The following is a 15,995-nucleotide window of genomic DNA, read 5'->3' on the forward strand; positions in this document are numbered from 1 at the left end:
TGTATAAGTTTCATAACATTTGGTTGAGGCAAACTAAAGTTAGAGAACGGAAACCAATTTTGGGACGTACGGACGTACAGCCAGACAAGGGTAACACTTAATGCCCCCTCCTCTGTGGCGGGGCATAAAAAAGATAGCAGGAGGACTGTACAACAGACACCCGTCTCATCCTAAAAATAAACATACAAACAAAGACGAACAATAACAAACAACACGTGGTTAGCCTCATTAACTAATTTGTAAACAGTTTTGGTAGTAATGTTTGTGAACTGTTGATTGTCTGTTCGTAATTTTTTTTTCTGTATGATTTTCGGCTGACTTTCATCGACTTTAATATTTTGTTATCTCGCTTTCGTAAATCGTAGGCATAGAAGATTCAATCATAGAAGTATACACATGGGTCTACGAGGGGGTCTTTATTTCTGTGATCTTTTATATTCTAGCCCAATTTTCTCTATTCGTTTTCCTACCTTTATTCTATATTCCTTATATTTAAGCACCTCATTATTTTCTTTATATTTTCCCCCATTTTTTGCATTCTACATTTGTTTTTCTCATTTATCTCTATTCGGTTAACCCCATGCGGACCATAGAGACGAATAAAAAGATTTGGGGCACGTGTGAGAATCTAGTACACCTGACATATAAAGAAATTAGCAGTACGAACCATCAAACCGGACGTGGATGATATATAGTTGTACGGAAGGGAAAATGTGTACAGCCTACCTCTCATACGACATTATTAGTTATGGCATACAAGACAGAACGTAAATGGCGAGAAGCGCATTCTTTTATCCTTAAAAGGGTGTTTACTTTTCTCTTGCCTAATTTTACAGGAAAAGAAAATAAACACACATACTCACACACACACATTCAGAAGATGAAAGGCGTTTCATCAGGGTACACTTGATTTGTAATTTTCATAATTATGTTTCGGCAAATTCGCTTGGAAATAAAGGCTGACACAAAATGGCAAAAAAACATTTCCATTATTTTCCCTCAGTCATGCGAGCTGAATGTTGCAACTGAGGGCATACCATTCTGCCTGTTCTTTCGTCTTAAGACTGAATTAATTTGAAAATATCGATCAAAACAATTGGCACACAGTACGTTGTTATGTAAACGAGAAAATGACAAATTTATAAACAATATTGAAGCAAAAATAAATATCTTTCCCTCTTCAAAACTACACTGTCCTGGAGGTCCAAATATATTCTGACTAATCGGAAGTCGGTAAAACTTCTTCTTTCAAAATATTTACAACATCGCTTAAAAAAATGATTCTTGAAATTATACATTAATTCAATATAACTGTAACATTGTGTCGTTTTCAATGACTTTCAGACCCACCTGTACTTCCCATAAAAGATATAAATTATGTGTATTTGGCAGCAAAATGATGGAAGTTTTGTTTTTCACAAGGGTCCACTCGACTTGGAGTGTTATTTCAAGTAGAATTTCGTACAATGATAACAACCTGTTAAGATCTTGAAAGTTATGACATTTTTATAATATACTTATAATACAGTTATTTTAATGTTCTTTCAAGACAGCAAGCGTTTTATGATGAGAGAAAGGGATCTAGAGTATTATGTTTAGTGAGATGTTTTTTGATGTAAATCCAAAAATTATTTATTTTGATCAACTGTAATATATATAACTGCTTTTTGATTTTTAATATGAAAACAAGTGAACAAAAATATGGAAAAAACGTGACAATAATTCACACACAAATGCAAGAACTGCAAAAGCGGATACAGATAAGAAATTTTGTTTTTGAAAAAATCCCAGGGCACCCCTCACTAGTGAAATGGTATAGTAATGTATACTAGTAAGTGTTAACCAAGGAACAAACAAAGTTTAATTTTGGACCCCGATTTGGACCAACTTGAAAACTGGGCCCATAATCAAAAATCTAAATACATGTTTAGATTCAGCATATCAAAGAACCCTAAGAATTCAATTTCTGTTAAAATCAAACTAAGTTTAATTTTGGACCCTTTGGACCTTAATGTAGACCAATTTGAAAACGGAACCAAAAATTAAGAATCTAAATACACGGTTAGATTCGGCATATCAAAGAACCCCAATAATTCAATTTTTGATGAAATCAAACAAAGTTTAATTTTGGACCCTTTGGACCTCAATGTGGACCAATTTAAAAACGGGGCCCAAAATCCAAAAACTAAATACACGGTTAGAATCAGCATATTAAAGAACCCCAAGTATTCAATAATAAAACCCCATTGAAATTGGTCAAGAAATAAGCAATTTATACGAAGTATCTTCTTTTGCACAATACTGTGCAATTAAATATTTCTTGCTATTGCGCAATACTGTACAATTGACAATTTCTTGCTATTGCGCAATATTGTGCTATTGGATATTTCTTGCTATTGCGCAATACTGTGCAATTGAAGATTTCTTGCTATTGCGCAATACTGTGCAATTGAAGATTTCTTGCTATTGTGCAATACTGTGCAATTGAAAATTTCTTGCTATTGCACAATACTTATTATATAATAATTTACACATCCTGTTTGGTGTGTATCTCCTACCATATCATTATTATTTGCTTTTAAATATAAATCAGAAATAACCAACTTAAAATGGAAAATTTTAAAAGAAAAAAAAAGGAAAAAAAGAAAAAAAAGGAAACCCCCCCCCCCCAATTTTTTGAACCCCCTTATGATTCATCACCCCCAAACTCAATCCCAGCCTTCCCTTTGTGGTATGGTACCTTGCAGTACAATTTCAGAGAGATCCATACACTTGAACACAAGTTATTGTCTGGAAACTAGAAAATGTGTTTTTTGGCCCCTTTTTGGCCCCAAATTCCTAAACAATTAGGGCAATTACCCCCAAACTCAAACCCAGCTTTCCCTTTGTGATATGGAACCTTGTAGTACAATTTCAGAGAGATCCATACACTTGAACACAAGTTATTGTCCTGAAACTAGAAAAATGCTTGTTTTTTGCCCCTTTTTGGTCCCCAATTCCTAAACGTTTCAGCAATTACCCCCAAACTCAATTCCAGCTTTTCCTTTGTGATATGGAACCTTGTAGTACAATTTCAGAAAGATCCATGCACTTACACACAAGTTATTGTCATGAAACTAGAAAAATGCTTGTTTTTTTTGCCCCTTTTTTGGCCCCTTATTCCTAATATTTTGAGGCAATTACCCCCAAAATCAATCCCAACATTCTTTTTGTGGTATGGAACCTTGTGGTACAATGTCAGAGAGATCCATACACTAACACACAAGTTATGTCTGGAAGTTACAAAAATGCTTATTTTTGGCCCCTTTTTGGCCCCTAATTCCTTTACTGTTGGTTACATAACCCCCAAAATCAATCCCAACCTTCCTTTTGTGGTATTGAACCTTGTGGTAAAATTTCATAGAGATCCATTCACTTAAACTAAAGTTAGAGTGCGAAAACCAATGTGTCTTCGGACGACGCCGGACGACGCCAGACGACGACGCCGGACGACGCCAGACGACGACGACGACGACGACGACGACGACGACGACGACGACGCCAACGTCATACCAATATACGACCACAAAAATTTTTTTGCGGTCGTATAAAAAAGTACGGAAAACTGATTATTTGCATGAATTTTCGAAGTCTATTGGACCATAGCTCTGCACAAAATCCTTAGACCGGAACAAAATTCATACTTGACCTGTAACTGGTCATGGTACAACTATATGCTAAATATCAAATAAATATCTTCAAGCATTATGAAAACAAATGCAGAAAACTGAATTACTTACCTGAATTTTCTCCAAGTCCAAAGACTATAACTCTGCACAAAATCATTAGACCGGAACAAAATTCGAACTTGAACTGTACCTTGTCATGGTTAATCTATATACCAAATATTAAATCAATATCTTCAAGAATGACGAAAAAAAGTGCGGAAAACTGATTACTTGTATGAATTTTCGAAGTCTAAGGACCATAACTCTGCACAAAATCATCAGACCGGAACAAAATTCAAACTTGATCTGTAACTGGTCATGATAAGACTATATACCAAATATCAAATCAATATCTTTATGCACGAAGAAAAAAGTGTGGAAAACTGCTTTGCCCGGACTGACGGATGAACAGACAGACAGACGGACGGAGTGCAAACCAAAAGTCACCATCGACTTCGTCGGTAGGTGACTAATAAATAAATAAATAAACATATGTGTGGTAAATGCCGGCAACAAAACAGCAAACTGAGAACACAATAATGCTGAAAGGACATCTAAAGACCTTCGGTATTTAATAGACAGACGTCTACTCCATAATTGTTTAAAGCTCTAAATTCGGCTTGAATTTGCATGCGGAATTGTCCATAAGACGTTATGTAAGCAACAATCAATCAATAATCAAACCATACATCTTCATTCTAGACATGAATGTATAGGTAAAAGACTTGTCATCAGCCCCAAATTCCATACTGGACAAAAATACTGGTTTAGCTCTGAAGTGGGATAGTCCAAAGTACTGCCGAAGTAGACTTGTTTACTGTTTATAGTTCACAACAAATTTGTATGTGATAAACATAGGTACGCTGAAGTTTATGTATTTCATTGTATCTGTTTATAAGTATTATAATCTTGTTTGTTAATAAGAGTATGCATACAGGGTATAAATATGTATTTGAAATAATTAAGTTTTTGGTTTATAAAGTCACACATCGCCACTCTAAAAAGTTCAAATCAATGGTTTGATTTACACTTTGAAAGGTAACAATTTGTCAAAAGGTTTACTTAAAGGTGTCACACTTTATTTTGTGAATAAGAAAAAAATTGTAAAGTATACTTACAGCTGTTGAACTTTACTCTGTCCCCTGACCTTTTGATATAAAGTTACATCCTGTTAAAAGTAAACATGCACGATATTAATAAATATCCTCAAAAAACGGTTTGATCAAAACGCCAATACATATTATTACGATTCTCGTGCAATGACATTAATCAAATAATCTACACTAAAATATAGTTTACATGAAACATTTAAAAAAAATGTCACAAATTATACAACATTCATTTTAAATTTCAATGGCATGCAGAGAGTTCAGTTTATTTAATAACAACTAGGTTTATTATATTCAACTTGGTTTGTTTTGCACTTTGAAAAGATAAAACTTTGCCAAGATGTCAACTTAAAGTGTCACATTTTAACAATTTAACAAAAGGATTTTAAATAATTGGTGACCTTGTCTGAACTTAGGGCGTAAAGAAAAATACGACGTTGAAAAAAATCACTGTTTTTAACAAAATAACATGCACTATATTATATTTATTTACCATGCTTTGTAGGTTCATAGATTAAATAATTTGCAAATCGTAAATCATACGAAATACCTTATGTTAGGCCTTACCAAGTTTAAATTAAGAATTTGGTTTTTTTTCACGATGAAAAATTGCACAATTGAATGTTTTCAACCTGCGCTGAAAATAGCTATAATGGGAATTTATTTAGATCGTATGATTACAATTCTTTTTTTTATTCGTCCAAACTGAAAGAGTTTAAAGCTGTTATTGCCAGCTCGATTTCACTTGACTCAAAAGCCCAGCTGCACAGAGCTTGAATTCATGTCAATAAAAAAATTGTTTATCCAGAGCTTGATTTCATGTGACTCAAAATACCATCTGCCCAGAGCTATATATTTCACATGACTTTTAACACCAAATACCCACAGATTGATTTTGGCTCAAAAGACCATCTTCCCAGTTTGATTTCGCTTGATTAAAAAGACCATATACCTAGAGCTTTATTGCACGGACTCAAAAGACCATCTTCCCAGTTCTTGATTCCACGTAACTTAAAACACCATCTTCAAAGAGCCTGATTTCACGTGACTAGAAATACCACCTGGCAAGATCTTGATTTCACGGACTCAACAGACCATCTTCCCAGAGTCTGATTCCACGTGACTCAAAAGACCATCTGCTCAGAGCTCGATATCACGTGACTCCTTATACTATCTGCACAAAGCCTGATTTTACGTGACTCAAAAGACCATTTACCCAGAACATGATTTGTACGGACACAAAAGACTATCTGTTCAGAGCCTGGTTCACTATACTCAAAATACAATCTGCCCATAGCTTGCTTTAGCGTGGGCCCCGACTCAAAAGGCCATATATCCAGAGCATGATTTCCTTTGACACAAAAGACCATCACCCATGAGCTTTACCTTATGGTTATTCAAAAGACCATCTGCCCAGAGCCTTTTTTTACGGGACACAAGACCATATGTCCAAAGATTGTTTTCACGTGATTCCTAATATACTGTTGCCACGAGTCTTAATTCACGTGATTCAAAATACCATCTATAGCCAGAGCTCGAGTTCACGTAACTCGTATTATCATCTGCCCTTCAATATGAACGTACACAAAACGTTCACTCAATCTTACCAAATAAATGAGAAGCCAAGAGTACAAAAATGTAGTTAAAAATATAAAATTAAATAAATCTTCTTCGGCAAGGAACACGATATCACACCTCATCACAGTTTAAGACGGCACCCGCACCAGTTTGAGTTGAAATCTATAACGGTTAATTCGCGCATTGGCTATCATAAAAAGTACAACTGGTAATGACAAAGAAAAGAAAACAAGCGTAATAACTACTAGTATGCGCTTAGGAAAATCATACACTACATACAGTTGTTAAGTATTTTTAAAACCAATAAATATATTTACTGGCCTTCAAACACAAATTGAATATGTTTTTAAGAGGCGATTGACATATGCACTAGACCCTGAATACACAAAGATAATAGGCCTTAACAAACAGTTGAAATTCAGTTGACATGTTAAACAACGATTACTCCGTTTGACGTGAACATACAACAGGTTGCACATCAGTGGGACATACATTTTCAATATAAATGATGAAGTTTTAATTAGTTTTTTCATATCTATATATTTATTGTCATCTAAGCTTTATAAGTATATAATGTTTGTGTCAATAAAAAATATGAAATACATTTTAAGGCGTACAGTAATAAGAGATATATATGTCTCTGGGAAAATGATTAAAATAAAAAAAATCAATAAATACGCTAAGTCTTAACGAGCCTCCTCCACTGTCCTCTGTTCTAAGGGTTTCTATATAGAACCTAGTGTATTTACTTGAAATGGAACTGATGATTTAAAATGTAAAGATTGTTTTTATGCATTGTCTGATTGATCAATGTAATTCTGGTTATATAGTAAATGTAGTTGATTAAAATAAATTGCCTTGAAGTTTTTCATTATTTTTACAATCAACCAAAACGTGTGTTTCGTCGTCAAATGCATTACAATTGTGGCATGCATGGTATTTGTTCTTTATTCCCGCACACAAGTCGATATCTTAAGATTATATTCAAAGTTCATATGTCAAAATATAAGACAAGAACAGCTGAGGTTAGTTCTAACCTCACTTAAAATCTTTCAGGAGCTGTCAAGGCGAGCTGCTACAGAACAAGCACTAGAAAAGATATATTGACACCTTAAGAATAGTTAAATAATAGAAGCTATTTTACCATAAAACATTTTAAATCAAATGATAACAATTCTGAAGAGAATTTAGAACTGACCCCCAACTGTTATACATTTATTTATTCGGACATACAGCGTGTGGCAAAATGGAACAACAATATAGCAATGTTTAGCTCACGCAAATCGTTGTGGTTTCACAAAAAATTCTAGTACTCGAACAAAGCGTTGTGATTACGCCAAAAATTACTATTTCGATAAATGCTTACTGTTTCGTGCATTATACATGACTTAAATGCAAGAAGAAAAAAAACCCTCAGCATAATTTTATTTTATGTCAAACAGCTTATTAGCACAATATATTATTGTTTTAAATTTTAATATTTAAAAGGACTCAATATGGTTTTACCTTCACCTGACACCATAACAATAAATACATAGAGGAAAACAACATATTTCAGTTGTTTTATGAGTGATTTTTTGTTTATATTTTGTAATTACTAATATACCCATAAGAGGTTCTACATATGACATTTGTGTAAAGTTCTCTTGTACTTTTTTTATATACCTTATGGCGAAATAAAATGATCCCCCTTCTTTACGCACACTCTTCGTGTCACTATTTAGCAACATGATGTTTATTAATATTTATATATATCACCTGCATTACAGTTAACACATTACGCGTCAATTCCATGTAAAAGTTTGTATAAAGATTAAATATATCATTGTTCGAATTGACATTTTTCCCCCATTTAATTCAACAAATACTTCGTAAAACACATTTGATCGCTACTCAAGATTTTAGATAAAACATTAGTTCATTGAGCGTAGGAATTTAAATTTCAGGTACTGTCAAACGTTGATCTCGATAAGGCCAATAGATCAATGCAAACTCGAAGTTTTTAAATTTACGACACTGGAATAAAAACAAAATTTGACAAAAAACATTTTCATTTCAAAATTAAATGCTTTCTTATATGAATTAACTTGTCAAATATTAGAAATTCAAAATTTGAAGAGAGAATAATATACAAAGATTTGTTTTGTTTACTTTACATGATAAGGTCAGAAGTTTGAATCAGAGGCATATTAATTATATAAAAAATGGTGTTTCATGAAAAAAGACTGACTCATTTATATTACAGTTATATGCACAACATGAAACGTGGACTTTTCTTATTTCCTGTTCAATAATCAGTTCAAAGACGAAGTGAAGGAGAAATTGGTTAAATGATTTTGAAATCAAAATTATTTTCTACATGTTTGTGATTGCTTTTCTTTGACCAATTCTCGTTTATTCTTTTCGATATGAATAAATGTAAAAGGAGAAGTGGAGTATACGTTTATGAGACAAACATGAACCAAAAAACAAATACACACACATACACACACAAAGAAAGAAAGAGAGAAAGAAAGAAAGACATCAATAGGTCAGTATGCGGTCTGCAACACTAGACGGGTACATGCATCTAAACAATGTGTCAAACTGTCCGATCGCCGAGGACGATCGAGAGTCTTACAAAAAAGTTCAGAACAAAAAACTATCAAATATCTGCCATCAACAAAAACATTCTTTGACTGACAAAAGACTCGACAACCAATCAGAAACTAAGGCCGAACATCGACAACCAGTCAGAAACTAAAGCCGAACATCGACAACCAGTCAGAAACTAAGGCCGAACATCGACAACCAGTCAGAAACTAAGGCCGAACATCGACAACCAGTCAGAAACTAAGGCCGAACATCGACAACCAGTCAGAAACTAAAGCCGAACATCGACAACTGCAGAAACTAGGGCCGAACATCGACAACCAGTCAGAAACTAAGGCCGAACATCGACAACCAGTCAGAAACTAAAGCCGAACATCGACAACTGCAGAAACTAAGGCCGAACATCGACAACCAGTCAGAAACTAAAGCCGAACATCGACAACCAGTCAGAAACTAAAGCCGAACATCGACAACTGCAGAAACTAAGGCCGAACATCAACAACCAGTCAGAAACTAAAGCCGAACATCGACAACTGCAGAAACTAAGGCCGAACATCAACAACCAGTCAGAAACTAAAGCCGAACATCGACAACCAGTCAGAAACTAAAGCCGAACATCGACAACTGCAGAAACTAAGGCCGAACATCAACAACCAGTCAGAAACTAAAGCCGAACATCGACAACCAGTCAGAAACTAAAGCCGAACATCGACAACCAGTCAGAAACTAAAACCGAACATCGACAACCAGTCAGAAACTAAGGCCGAACATCGACAACCAGTCAGAAACTAAGCGACAACCAGTCAGAAACTAAGGCCGAACATCGACAACCAGTCAGAAACTAAGGCCGAATATCGACAACCAGTCAGAAACTAAGGCCAAACATCGACAACCAGTCAGAAACTAAGGCCGAAGATCGACAACCAGTCAGAAACTAAGGCCGAACATCGACAACCAGTCAGAAACTAAAGCCGAACATCGACAACCAGTCAGAACTAAAGCCGAACATCGACAACCAGTCAGAAACTAAAGCCGAACATCGACAACCAGTCAGAAACTAAGGCCGAACACCGACAACCAGTCAGAAACTAACATCGACAACCAGTCAGAAACTAAGGCCGAACATCGACAACCCAGAAACTAAGGCCGAACATCGACAACCGGTCAGAAACTAAATCCGAACATCGACAACCAGTCAATATTTCTCTCTGTTAATACAGACATGATCATATGGCACAACAAAGACAGTAAAGTTTACTTCGGTTTAAACTAGCGTTATAAATGTTCTTTACAATTTAAAATTTATAGTGAAAAAAATATATACCAAAGTTGTAGTTTATGAGTCTTAGATTAAATTAATAAGAGAATGATTCCATTGTACGACAGCCACAAGCAACTTAAAACAGGGGAATCGTGCTATATTTTTCTGATCTGTTATTTTATCTATTTATTTTACTTTATGCTTTATGCTTTGTGTATTTGTGTTTTTCTTTGTATGTCTTTATATGTGTAATTGTATAATGACAATACAGAGTTGAATTGAATTGAAAAAGTATCTATACGTAACTTGCACGTGCATGTCATATAGTGACTATCGAAGAGTTATCAGTATTTAAGGTCGGGGTTGACTCCGTAATTTATACTCGTCAAAGTGACATCTACTTTGTCAATCTTTCACCCCTTGTGACAACCATACAATGGAATCATCTGTTTTCCCGTGTAATGATGGGGTCGAGTTTCATTAGTATAAAAGGGATATAAGGATCAATTTTCTGCATAATTTATCAAATTCTTGTTATCCTACCTATTTAGCACCTGTATAATAGTATATTTCATAAAATCATATGAAGACAATTTGATCTCGAGTTGTTAGAGAAAGAGAACCCCGACATCAGTTATAAGAGAAAATTAGTCAATTGGAGATAGAAATCCTGCTCACGTTTTATATTATTGTCACTGATTGAGTGCAATATTAAATCTAATATAATATTAATTATAGAAAATATTATATCTTTCATTTCTTGTACAAACGTATCTTGACTATAAATGTAAGTGAGCCTCTCCCCCCATTTCAACTTTCATGAAAGTATAAAGAAGAAAAATGATAAATGGGGAATGTGTCCATCGGACACAGATGATGCCCCGCTTGCATATAACATTATAAAGGGACATAACTCAAGAACTGTAAAAGGTACGCTACCCAAATTTGTACTTGATCTGAGTTTTGTGGTAATAAGCATTGTTTATAAGTAACATAACATTTGGTTGGTGCAATCGTAGGTTAGAGAACGGAAACAAAAAATTCAGCAATTTTTCCTTTTGTAAAGGGGCATAACTCTAGAACGGTAAAACTGACGCCACCAAAATTTGAACTTGATCTGTGTTTTGTGGTAATTAAGTTTCATAACATTTGGTTGAGGCAAACTAAAGTTAGAGAACAGAAACGAAAAATTCAGCCATTTTTATGTTTATAAAGGGGCATAACTCAAGAACGGTAAAATAAATGCCACCCAATTTCGGACTTGATCTGTATTATGTGGTAATAAGCATTGTGTATAAGTTTCATAACATTTGGTTGAGGCAAACTAAAGTTAGAGAACGGAAACGAAAAAATCAGCAATTTTTCCATTTGTAAAGGGAAATAACTCTAGAACGGTAAAAGTGATGCCACCACAATTTAAACTTGATCTGTGTTTTGTGTTAATAAGCATTGTGTATAAGTTTCATATAATTTGGAAGAGGCAAACTAAAGTTAGAGAACGGAAACCAATTTTGGGACGTACGGACGTACGTACAGACGTACAAGGGTAAAATTTAATGCCCCCTCCGCTACGGCGGGGGCATAAAAACCAAAATAGAGACATACCAAATCCATACTATCCCTCGTAATTTGGAATATTATATGCCAATTTCTTATCGTTTAGTAACGCCTCAGTTTACACAATATACATATTATTCAATTCCTTGTATTTATGTGAGATCATTCCGTTTACATGTAACCATTGAACGTTTTCCTGTTTGATGTACACATGGTCACTAGTAACATGCAATCAATGCCAAAGAAAATAAACATATGCTGGCCAAAACAGCACAAAAAATGCTACTATAAGCACGAGCGTTCACAACAAAAATAATCCCGACATGCAACACGAAAACAGACCTGACTAAAGGTTAACAATACAAGGAAGAAATGGTGAGATTCCAAACGGAGATGTTATGGCCGAGATTTTGTGTTTTTAATAATTTTTTTTTTTTTTTTAAAGAGCAGTCCTTTATTTGTTTTGGTGGTCATGTACCTCCGGTCCTAAATTTGAACATCCCGAATCCACCACTGAGGAAAGGAAAGAAATTTGACGTCTTGAGCAAAACTTGACCCTTCGTGAGCTAGGGGTACTATATCAATCTTTTGCCTTTTTGTGTCGTTTGACTGCTGTCTAGTTGAAATATTTTCGGTATTCATCCTAAACTTAACTTAGAATTATTATCAAATTTAAAGGAATTTGAATTCTCATTTGTCTGTTATAGTGTTATCAATATGCATGTAAAAAGTAAAATAACAAAAATAACGAACTCCAAGGAAAATTCAAACGGAAAATAAGCAAAGGTACACCCCTATCTAACATATATTATTTTCCCAGTGGGATTCTAAACGTTCAGCCCTTCATCCCAGTCAAGCTACTTTGAAGAACCTATCTATTAAATGTATGGTCAATTTATGAAATATTTGCTACTGGACGTTAATCAAACAACAATTAATCAATCATCGAAGACCGGGAGATGGACTCATGTGCTCCAATGGGACATAATATGCAAGATATCATGAAGCTTTCAGAACTGAATTAAATAGTGTACGCATGTGCACGCAGCATCGTACAACCAATAAGAAACGAAAATAAGAAAAGAAAATAAGAAACGAAAATAAGAAACGAAAATAAGAAAAGTAAAAATGAAGGAATTTTTAACCTGACAAGTCAAGGAACAACAAAAAATATTATAAAAGATTCGCTTGTTAATCGGAAATGAATCGCCTGTGAGAAAATAGATCTGTCTTACAGACATTTAAAAAATGACCACTTTCACTTCATTCAAAACTTTAGAAAACCATAGTTTATCAGATAAAAAAGAGATTTTTCCTTGGATTAGAGAACTGATAATCATCTTCGACCCTCGTAAATTATTTCGACAAAACGAAACGGAACTTTTTTTTTGTATTGATCGCGTGTCACTCATTCATCAGTCTATCAATTTAACCTTTATCAATAAATACAATTTTTACGAAACGAAAGATTTAAAAAGAAGGGTCTGTGTTACTTTTTTATTTGAAATATTTCTCTTTTGTGTCAGAATTAATTTCATTCAGATTTGAAATCTTGATTAGTTGACATTTGAACAAAGTGATAGTGTTTCGTGGATTTTATTTTAAATTAAAAATTTTTATTTGAAATGTAACATGGGGTTATTTAACGTTTTGAAAGTGATTTTAATGTTTCTTTTCTCATATTATAAATGTCAAGATTTATATTTAATTGAAAACGAATGACATTTGTTACTGAAAAGTCAAACCCGACACATTAATCCGAAACTGTATGCATTTACTAAACCGATGTTTCACGAAACTTCACGAGGAGGGTCGATGATACTAAGTTCAAAGGGAAGACAGGTTTCTCAAACTATTCAATCTACTTGGCAACATGTCCTCTTGGAATGTTACACAAATACAGATTATAAAGACAATATCTATTTAATAAGTTAAATGGGGAGGATGAATTTATGTCACGTCCCAAAGACCACAAATTATTAATTTTTTTTATCAAATCCTATCATTAAAACATGTTAATCTATGATCTATATAATAAGAAATAAGGACAGATGCAGCATAAATTTTCATGTGTTTTTTATTTTCTTGAATTACGATTCATGATTGTTCTATGTTGCATCGTCCTGAACATGCATGAAATATTTGCCACTTGATGTTAAGCAACCAACAATCAATCAATTCTATGATACATCTATAATTTGTCAAAAAAAAAATAATTTGTTTACATCACAATCAAAAGATATTTGATTTGATTTAGCCCTTGTTTTAATAAACACATAACTGTAATCTGTGTATGGTATCTTATACATATGCATAGTACGATCTGAAATAAATAGGATTAAAATGAATTATCTTACCAACTGCATCTGGATGGGAGACAACTCTTGCAACAATCTAATGTATATTTGTTTACACACAATCATTTATATAATCAACAATCATCGTTTCCCGTATTATGTAATTTAGAAAAATAAATATAAAGCACCTTCACAAATACCTTTAAATCTGATCAAATGATCAAATATTAAATGCACGCGATATTTGACCACCCAAATACTAAACTGAATCAAAATACAATAAACCATGGTTATCAAGAAAAACTATCGTATAATGAGAAATGACGTACTAATCCGGAAAATATGGGTGTTGGGTGTTGGGTGTTGGGGGGGGGGGGGGGGGGGAGGCTACTTCAAGCGGTAATGCACGAAAATGCATAACCGGAATCACCAAAAAATACCAATGCCAGAATCATCAGAAAAAAATTAGACATACAACCAAGGACAAACTGTATCGAACAACACAAGGTGCAGATAGCTCGACTAGATCAACTCACGCAATGTGGTGAGACTTAACCAGTTGTACGTGCGCAAAAACATGCACGACCTTTGCTTATTCAGACCATTAGTCGCAAATCAAAACACGCAACCTGCACAGTGCAGTAGTTTCACGTTTTCCCAATTTACAAGATTTCATGTGACCATTGCATATAAGTTCGTAATTTTCTAACGGGTAATAATAACCTAAAGAAAAAAAAATGTCACGATGGGCTAGTGCACGTGTCACATTGTGATTACTCTTATGTTCAATCACCGACCATGCAGATCAAACTGGCTAAAGACTTAAAAAGAATATGAGTCTAAAGAACACCATGCCCTGCTCACACTTCTGCATTTCCATGCTCAGGGAACTACATGTACATAATCTGGGTTAAACAACTAATTTTGGCATAACGTTTTAATAGACCACACCGTAATTATTATGTGAATTAGGTTTCAAGATTACGTGAACACAACTTAATTTGTTGTCAATTACCTTAAACCAACATCCACGTTAACATGATACGGGACTGACGGATGGACTAGCAGACGAGCCGACGTTCATACGCAAGACCGGAAAACATAGTCTCCTCTATATGTGACAAATATATAAAAAAGATACTTCACTGTTTCTCCGCTGAAAGCAAGGGGTATTTAGGAGTAGGAGCAAGGACTGTGTACGAATGAGGGGACATTTCTTCATGCGTACTGTTTCATCGAGAAAAGAATATAGACTCAGGATGCCTATATATAGTACACAACCATAATTCATATGCATATCACATTAACATATTTTTTTCCTCAATATGCATTATTTTTTTTTATAATAATTGCCATTTGACGGTAAACAACTGTCCATTTATCCCAAAAAGGACAAAAACATGGGTGACAATTCTATTTCAACTAATTTCATAGTATATGTAATTTAAAATTGACTTACCCTTAAGAAGAAAATTTTGAAATCTAATTCCCTAAACAACTAAATAAGAATCACGATTAATTTGTAAATAATTGAAAGTTCCATTTAGGAGGTACTTGTACTAAGCTGGGAGCACATTTGAGAAACAGGTTGAGAATAAAACTATACGAACTATAATTCATTTCATGTTTCATATTTCAACCCCCACACAAGATTTAAGCAATCGGTACTGCAAAGTGCAACTTATAAGTTTGTAAATTTACACTTTACTTAAAAGATTGTGCGTAAATCGACACTTTAGCATACAGATTGCATCAAAAATGTACAGCTATCGTAATGTTGGTTGTAATTTTAGCTTGTGACACCTGTCAAACAAGCAAGGTAGAATTTTAAAGGTAAACAAAAGAAATTGTTTATTATAGTTTCAAGTATTAAAATACTGATAAAACTTCATAA

General features: G+C 34.1%; 1 protein-coding gene across 1 annotated transcript in view; it reads right to left on the minus strand.

Annotated features, from left to right (window-relative positions):
- LOC127718886 (frizzled-5-like) overlaps window positions 1-15,735 on the minus strand; it is a 56,920-nt gene extending 41,185 nt beyond the window's left edge. The window contains exons 1-2 of the mRNA XM_052224950.1: window positions 15,561-15,735; window positions 4,826-4,875 (exon numbers count right to left, since the gene is read on the minus strand). The gene's annotated coding sequence lies outside the window, so the exon portion shown is untranslated. The remainder of the gene's footprint in view (window positions 1-4,825; window positions 4,876-15,560) is intronic.
- Window positions 15,736-15,995: the final 260 nt, after the last annotated feature.

This window comes from Mytilus californianus, unplaced genomic scaffold (genome assembly GCF_021869535.1).
Source record: "Mytilus californianus isolate M0D057914Y unplaced genomic scaffold, xbMytCali1.0.p SCAF_10, whole genome shotgun sequence".
Taxonomy (NCBI): domain Eukaryota; kingdom Metazoa; phylum Mollusca; class Bivalvia; order Mytilida; family Mytilidae; genus Mytilus; species Mytilus californianus.